Source organism: Crocodylus porosus, unplaced genomic scaffold (genome assembly GCF_001723895.1).
Source record: "Crocodylus porosus isolate Cpor-Errol unplaced genomic scaffold, CroPor_comp1, whole genome shotgun sequence".
Lineage (NCBI taxonomy): Eukaryota > Metazoa > Chordata > Crocodylia > Crocodylidae > Crocodylus > Crocodylus porosus.
This window is the reverse complement of record NW_017728948.1, coordinates 55,278,608-55,286,558: the sequence shown is the minus strand read 5'-3', so window position 1 is coordinate 55,286,558 and position 7,951 is coordinate 55,278,608.

Sequence of the window (7,951 nt, the reverse complement as noted above, 5' to 3'; positions counted from 1 at the left end):
CAGCTGACTTCCTGCCCTTTGGGCAGGGGGCTGGACTCGATGATCTCCCGAGGTCCCTTCCAGCCCTAATGTCTATGAAATCTATGAAATCCCCACCTGCCTGTCCTGCTCTTGGATGTCACTCTCCCATTTGCCAAGGCCCCATCCCATCTACCCAGCCAAGCATGCCCTGCCTACCGGGAGCTAGGGCTGATCATGGAGACCCTGCTGACCCTCTCTATCCAGCACCCCCAGCAGGGGTGCAAGGTAGTGGCAGCCAAGCAGAGAATCTAGTCCCCACACTTCCCCTGCCCTGCTGTGCACCCAGGGGCCTTGGGATGGCCATATGTACCATGGCCTGGGCTGCCCTCTCCATCTGGATCAGGCAGGGCTAGATCTGACCCACAGGCCATATTTTGCCCACTTCTACTATACACTGAGATTCTTCATGGTATAAGTGATCTTGGGAACAGTTACTAGTCTTCTTTTGCATTTTTCTTTGAGTCTTTCTCAAATTATTCAGGGTTGTGATGTTCAGAGTTCTCTTGTAGAGATGGTAAGTGCTGTCCTTTTGTTCTCAACCAGTGGTAAAAAGGTTTCAGAGTACTCTTCAAACCAGTCTGCATTTTTCTTGCATCTTTCGCCAAACTGTTACAACAGCAATTGTACATGTTTGTATTTACACATTCCCAAGCCCAAGTGGCTGACTTGGTAGGTAAACTTGCTTTCACAGCTTCATTGAATATTCTACATCTTTAGTTTGGCTGATGTCAATCTGAGGACAACTGCTCATTTTGCTAGGGTAGATCTTTTTGGCATTGATTTGGATTTTGCAGCAGACCAAAGCATGATCAGGGTTGTGTCTTAGCCCTCGTGCTTCTTAACATCTGTGTTTCATTCCCGTTTCTTCATGCATTCAAGGACAACAATGATAGCATTTATCTTCAAGTCAGACTAAATGGAGGCTTGTTCAACACTGCAAGGTTTAGAGCAGGGTTGGGGAACGTCTGGTCCACAGACTGGATCTGATCGGCCTGAGGCTCCGTTTCCCAGCTGCCCCTGCCCACATGGCTGGCGCTGGTCTCCATGGAGACCTGAGCTGTGCCAGCAGAGCAGCGCAGGGTCCTGTGCCGAAGCTGCTGAGATTATGGGACAGGGGCAGTTTGCTCCAGAGTTGGGGCAGAGCCACATTTTGTAACCTGCATGTCCAAGCCACAGGAGACCAGCACAAGCCACGTGGGCAGGGACGGCTGGGGAAGGGATTCCCCTGCCAACTGGCGGCCTGGAGGTTTCCCATCCCTGGTTTAGAGCGAAAACCAAGGTGAAAGTTAGTTCTGGAAGATTTTCTGTTTGCTGATGATGTGGCCCTGGTTGCCCACAATGAACCTTCCCTGCAACAATCTCTTGGGCAAATTTTCTGCGTTGTGCAAGAGCTTTGGGTTAACAACTAGTCTCAAGAAAACTGATCAATGTACCACAGGGTAGAAGAACCAATACCTGACATTGCTCTGAAGGCTAAATCCCTGGCATCATTGACAGCTTTTGCTACTTGGGTTCTGTCATCAGCAGGGATGTGGGTTTTCCATTTGCATGGAAAAACAGAGAAACATGGTCTTTCTCATTTTAAGGAGAAAAATGAAGATTTTTTCCTTTAAAGGATAAATGCAGGAAACAGCAGGTCCTGCAGGCTGGTGGAGGGCAATCAAGCAGGAGGCTTTACATGTATGTGAAGGTGCACACATGCATATGGTAGTCAGGCAGCATAGAAAACTGTGCAACTCCCTCTAGGTAAGTTGGCAGGGGGGAGGATTGAGGAGGGCTGGGGCAGGAGTCACTGCTTAGCTGGGGTGGTGTGTGGGGCCTGAGGCTTGGGGTCCAGGGCTGAAGCAGGAATGTGTGGCTGCAGGGCCCCGGCAGGGAGCAGGACAGCTGTAGGTGGCTCATCCAGGAGGCAGTGAGGAGCTGTCTCCCTGCCACTGTGTGCACTCACAGTGGGGGGGCATGAGTGCCCCAGACTTGTGCATGGGGTGGAGGCAGATGTGGGGGGGCAGCTACAGGCTTGGGGCTACCCACCCAGCAGGCAGTACCCAGCACAACAGAGCAGGGTGGGGAGGCTCAGTGCCACCTCTAGGACTGATGCTGGCATGGTGAGGCGTCCCTTGCCCACTTGACAGCAGCTGCGGGAGGGGTGGAGTTGTGCCCCTTGCTGCTGCCAGGTGGGTAGGGGATGCCTTACCATGGTTGCACGGGGCACCCAGCAGCAGCACAAAGCCTCCCCACCCCACTCTGCCCTCCCACGCTGGATCTTGCCTGCTGGGCTGCAGGCGCCACGGGGGAGGGAGGATAGCAGGGCAGGGATTCCCAGGTCCACAGCCACCACACCGCATCCAATTCCTGCCCCATAGACTCTGCTCCAGTCATGCCGCCCATGTGGGCAGGGGAGCCAGAATCCATGCTCCGCTTAGGCTGCAGCAGCCACCACCTCCCATGGGTGGCAGCCAAGACTCAGGCACTGCTCACAGGGCAGGGGGCTTTCACCCAGGTCCCTGCCACTGTTGCTCTGCCAGCTGTGGGCCCCCTCCAGCAGGGTGGGGGGACCAGCAGGGCTGGGGGGCTGTGGAATGGGCAGGGCACCAGCATATCAGGGCTGCTCAACACCACAAAACAGTAGGGGAGTGTGGGGGGAGAAACAGCTGCAGCTGGACCCTGCATCCTGGTGAGTGAAAGGGACAGAGGGAACTCTGATTTTCTATTGTAAAAAACCCACAAATCAAATGCCAAAATTTATAGGTATTCAGAATTTATTTTATTATAGTGATTGAGGCACTGGTAGGCTTCCAAATTGCTTTAAAATTGTAAATATATCAATAAAATATTGTGTTCATCTGATATATATATGGCGGTGTTTCATTTTAACCACGGAAAAATGTGCATTTTGGAATTTTTAATCAGAGAATTTGCCATTTAAAACCAAGAAAACCTGGCAAATCAGCAGGTATCTTGACTTTTAATTTGAATTGACTAACAGAATCAGAAAAGCAGCTAGGAATCTCAAGCTATTACAGAAACATGAATGGAATAACAACAAACTATTAACTAAGGTCAAAATGTGAATCTAGAAGACTTGCATGTTATCTTCTGAACCCTGCTTAATGGTTCAGAAATGTGGGCCACATATGCTAGGCACATTGGGAAACTGAACAACTTCCAGATGAGGTGCCTGCACAAGATCCTGAAAATTAAGCGGGAAGACAAAATGCCAAACACAATGCACTGCAGAGTGCAGGACTGACACACTTAGAACCCACTTTTGAAAAGAAAAGGTTGTGATGGCTTGGCCATGTCAAGAGAATGGGAGGAAACTATCCCCAAGAATATTTTGTATGGTGAGATTTGAGATAGCTCTAGTAAGCAAAGTCATCCTCTGGGGTGGTACCCCAACTTGTGCAAATATGATATAGTCATTCAACATTGATGTGGAAAGCTGGCAGGAGTGCACAGAATCCTGTCCAATCTGCAAGGAACATCTGGGATGGGGTGCAGCTCAACTTGAAGTGGCTTTGATCCAACAGATGGAAGCAAAGCAGGATAGAAGGAAGCAGTGTGCTGTAAACTTATTCTCCAACTCAGACAACACATGGATCTGCAAAACTTGTAACAAGCTGTGTCACTCAGATTGGGTTTGTCAACCATAAACAGATTCATAATCAGGCACCTGACCAGACCTCTTATACATACATCTGATCCAGAGAATTGACCGTTGCCTAATTACTGTAAGTGATAATGAACTTTTCTCCCTTTTGATAGATTTTGATCTCCCAGCTGTAAAGCTTCTTTACTTCTACTCAGGATTCCTCCCCTCTCCAATGTTACAGCTCTACCCACTCTTCTTTAATCCTCACTGTATGTGCTTCCTTTCTCAGACCTGATGAAGAATGCCTTGCACTAAAAAGCTTGTCTAACTTTTATCCCAGCCCTGCAGTTGGTCTAATAAGGATATCCCAAATACAAATCCTTGCCTTTTGCCAAGAAAACAAACCACCATTTGTGTTCATATTTTTTTTTCCAAAATAGCCAAGGGAGGACTTAGGCCTTGATTGCCCAAATCCTCCTTTTGATTAATCAATTTGTAGCAGCATTGTTTTGTGTAAAGGTCCTTGACTTATTTAACCAGGAACTGCTGTAATCATCTCAATAGTCATTGAAACACTCCATAAAAGTCTTCCTTCAACTTTGGGAACAAGTAGGAGTCTGATGGAGCCAAATCTGCTGAACAGTCTATAGGGGAAAAGAGCTGAAAGTTACATTTGATTGCTGTGATTACTGAAGCCTTGGGTGCATGGGGTGATGTGTTGTCCTAGAAAAACATCCTCCTCAATTTGTCATGGTGCGTGTTTGTGATGGCTTATTGTAAGTTCAGCAGTTTATTAGCATAGTATTCCACACTGAAGTTTGTGCCTGTTGAGAAGTTAGTCTGTCATGATCATTTTTTTTACTGTCCTCCAAAACTTTCTGTGATGCTCCCAGCTGATATCATCTCCTTGAATTTCTTCTAAGATGGGGATTATTGTAATCCGGGTACACCCAAGTGTGTGCCCTATTCTCAATTGAATGGGATGGGTAGGCAGGAGAGGGCGCTGCGGGAGGGATGCCAGAGTTGAAAGCAGATCCCTCTTTCCTCTATAGAGTTAGCCCAAGCCCAAACTTCTTAACTATATAAAATTTATTGTTATAATATACATAAACATAAAACTAAATATTATATATATATATATATTTTACACAGAGAACACTAACCTAACTCACAATACATTTCAATTACACAATATAAGGTGCAAACATGAACAATCTTAATAACAACTATTCCTTACTATAGTCCCTGACTCATGGCAAGAGATAGTCCTCCTTCCAATGGGGTCCCTTGTGTGGTGCCCAGGAAGCACCATGGGCCCTTCCCCTTACGGCCTTGACTATGCGGAGGGGTTGCTCACCCAGCCTGTTCTCTGGGTTTGCCCGCCCCAAACATCTTTCCCCTCTGGGACCTAAGGGCCCAATGACTCGTGCTCCCTCAGGTGGTGGTAGTCAGGGCGCAGCTCGATGGGGTCTCCTCTGCTGGAGCGCCTCTCCAAGCCTCTCCCGTGCCACTGAACTCCTCTCCACCCTGTGCCCCACTCCAGGCACCGAGGGCTCAGCTCCTCTCAGCTGCTGTACTACTGCTGCTGGCTCCTGGGCCTAATGCTGCAACACTACCATTTCCCTGTGCCCTGGCTTGGCACTGAGGGCTCTCTTAGCACAGGCCAGGCCCTTCAGGCTCTGGCCAGCTGTCCTTACACCAGGTGGCTAACCCAAGCAGCCTTAGCTGCTCCCTGGTTCCCAAGGCTTGGGCCCATGCGCTGCCGTGTGCACCATGGGACCTGGCCGCTTGCTGAGTCACCTCACTGCAGCTCTCAAGGCCCTGCCGGGGTTGCAGGCTCAAGCCGCCTCTTGTGGCTCCCAAAGCCCAGGTTTCCGCGCACCGTCCCTGTGTGCCATTAACAGCCCAAGCGGCCTTAGCACTGCTCATAAAGCTGCTCCTCCAGTGGCAGCTTCAGAAGCCTTGGACCTATTGCCGGCTGGCGGGGAGCTCCCCAGCTTTTTTTTTGCTCTGCTTTTCTTGAGTCCCTCGCCACATCTGCCCCTCGTTCTGGGCACGCAGCTCCTTTTATACACTCCAGGGCTCCGCTCATGAAGTCTTCCGAACCTGACTGTTTACAGTCTTCAATCAAGTCCGGGAGAGCTCTTCTCCCCGTCCCCTCAGGAAAGGGGCATGACTTTATTTCTCCTGCTGCCTCCCAATTAGTGGATGGGCTCCATGAATCAAAACAGCAGGATCTCAAGCCTGGGACTCAACCCAAGCTCTGAAAGGTGAGCCTGCTATGTTATGCTTGTATAATATACTCTGCCGTTTGGATCAAAGTGGTGAACTTATGTCACAATCAAAACTATTGCTCATGATTTTTTTCTGTTTGCCTTCGACTTTGGAAATGTAACTACCCTTATATTTCAGGAAATGTTGAGTCTTAATTTCTGAACACTTACCTTGCTGATATTGTCTCATACCCAAGTGTTCATTAATGATGGCATACAGTGACCCAGTACTGAATGTCGCTGCCTATCATTCAGTCTTTTATCATTCAGTCTTTCTGATTCAATCAAGTGGTTTGCATTAACTTGTTCTAATGCGATGGCCTCTCTAGGGCTTCCTGACCTTGGCTCAGTGCTGATTTCTCCCCAGCTCCATTACTGAGTTTTTGGGGGGAACATAATCCCTTCATGGTGCCATTATGATGTCTTCATTAACTTTTGGGGATCAGATCTGTCCTGTGGATATATGGAAGCAGTACACTAAAAATAAATAAATAATAATAATTTTTAAAAAGAAGGAGAAAGGGGTGGGGGGGCTTTTTTGACTGACTAATTTGACCTTGTGTAGGCTCTACACAGATTTAAACAAAAATAATTGCTAATAAAATTTTTCATCAAGATACTGGTACTTTGATCTGTGAAACATTGGCCCTCACATCTTATTAAATAAGTTAGGTTGGATACTTTTTGAGTGCCCTTTTAGTTTTCCTCTTATGTACCATAAGTGAGCAGAGGCACTGCAGAGCAGCTGTCATACTGTAAGTTCTCATATTGGTCATGCATTGCAATTTGTTTGTCCCTTCCTTATTTATTAGTATTTCTCAGCTGCAAATTAAAGCTATCCCTGGCCTCAGTAGAATACAGTACTTAAGGTACCTCTATAATTACATGGGGAGTTCTCAAATAAGGATAAGTTATATTAGAATCTGAATAATACACTTCCCACCTTAAGACCCACAAACAGCTTCGTCCAAACACCGTGGAAAATCTTAACCAAGAAAGTTCTGTCAGCAATTCCTTTTCTGCTTAAAGTATCAGGCTATGAGGTTGCTCTGCTAGCATGTAGAAGATTGGCCAGTATCCAAACACTGGAATGGCTTACACTTCACTCTTTTAAATGGGCAGCAAGTACAAAGCATTAGTGTAATAAGTACTTTTTATATTTTAAAAAAGCAGCTACATTCATTATTGGTTTAAAATCTTTTAATTTCTTTAAAAGGAAGTACAATTTTACATAGTACATAACTGAGTTCTGGATCAGAATAGCTAGTTCAAACCCAGATGTCATAGGGCTAACAGAAACATGGTGGGATTTGTCCCATGACTGGTCAGTTAGCATTAGGGGCTATAGGCTTTACAGGTGGGATAGAGAAGGAAGGAAAGGTGGGGGTGTGGCCCTCTATGTCAAGGAGCACTACACATCCTCTGCCAGCAGAATGGGGTCAGAGGAAGGGCAGGCTGATGTGCTCTGGGTCAAGATTCAAGGGGACCATGGGGAGAGCGATTTGATGGTGGGGGTCTACTACAGACCCCCCAACCAAGGGGCGGAGCTGGACCAGGAATTTTCAGGCCAGCTTGCAGAGGAACTTAAGGCAAGAGATGTAGTTGTCATGGGTGATTTTAATTACCCAGACATCTGCTGGGAGGAACAATCAGCCAGGACGGACCATTCCAGGAGGTTCCTGGCCGAGATACAGGACCTTCACTTAATCCAGGAGGTGCACGGTCCCACCAGAGGAAACGCCCTGTTGGACCTGGTCCTGGCCACAGGTAAGGGGCCTCCAGGTTCTTGACCACCTGGGTGATAGCAATCATCGCTTGCTGGAATTCACCATCCAGCGCAGGGTGTCAAGGGCCTGCAGCAAGATGGTAGTCCTAGACTTTAGGAGGGCCAACTTCAACAAGTTGAGGAGACTAGTGGGTGAGGCGCTGGGGTCCTTGTGTGCAGGGGAACTCAGTTTCCAGGATGAGTGGTCATTCCTTAAAGAAACGATACTCAGGGCCCAAGGGGAGTCCATCCCAACAAGAAGCAAGGGGGGCAAGAGTGCCCAAAAGCCCCCCTGGCTCA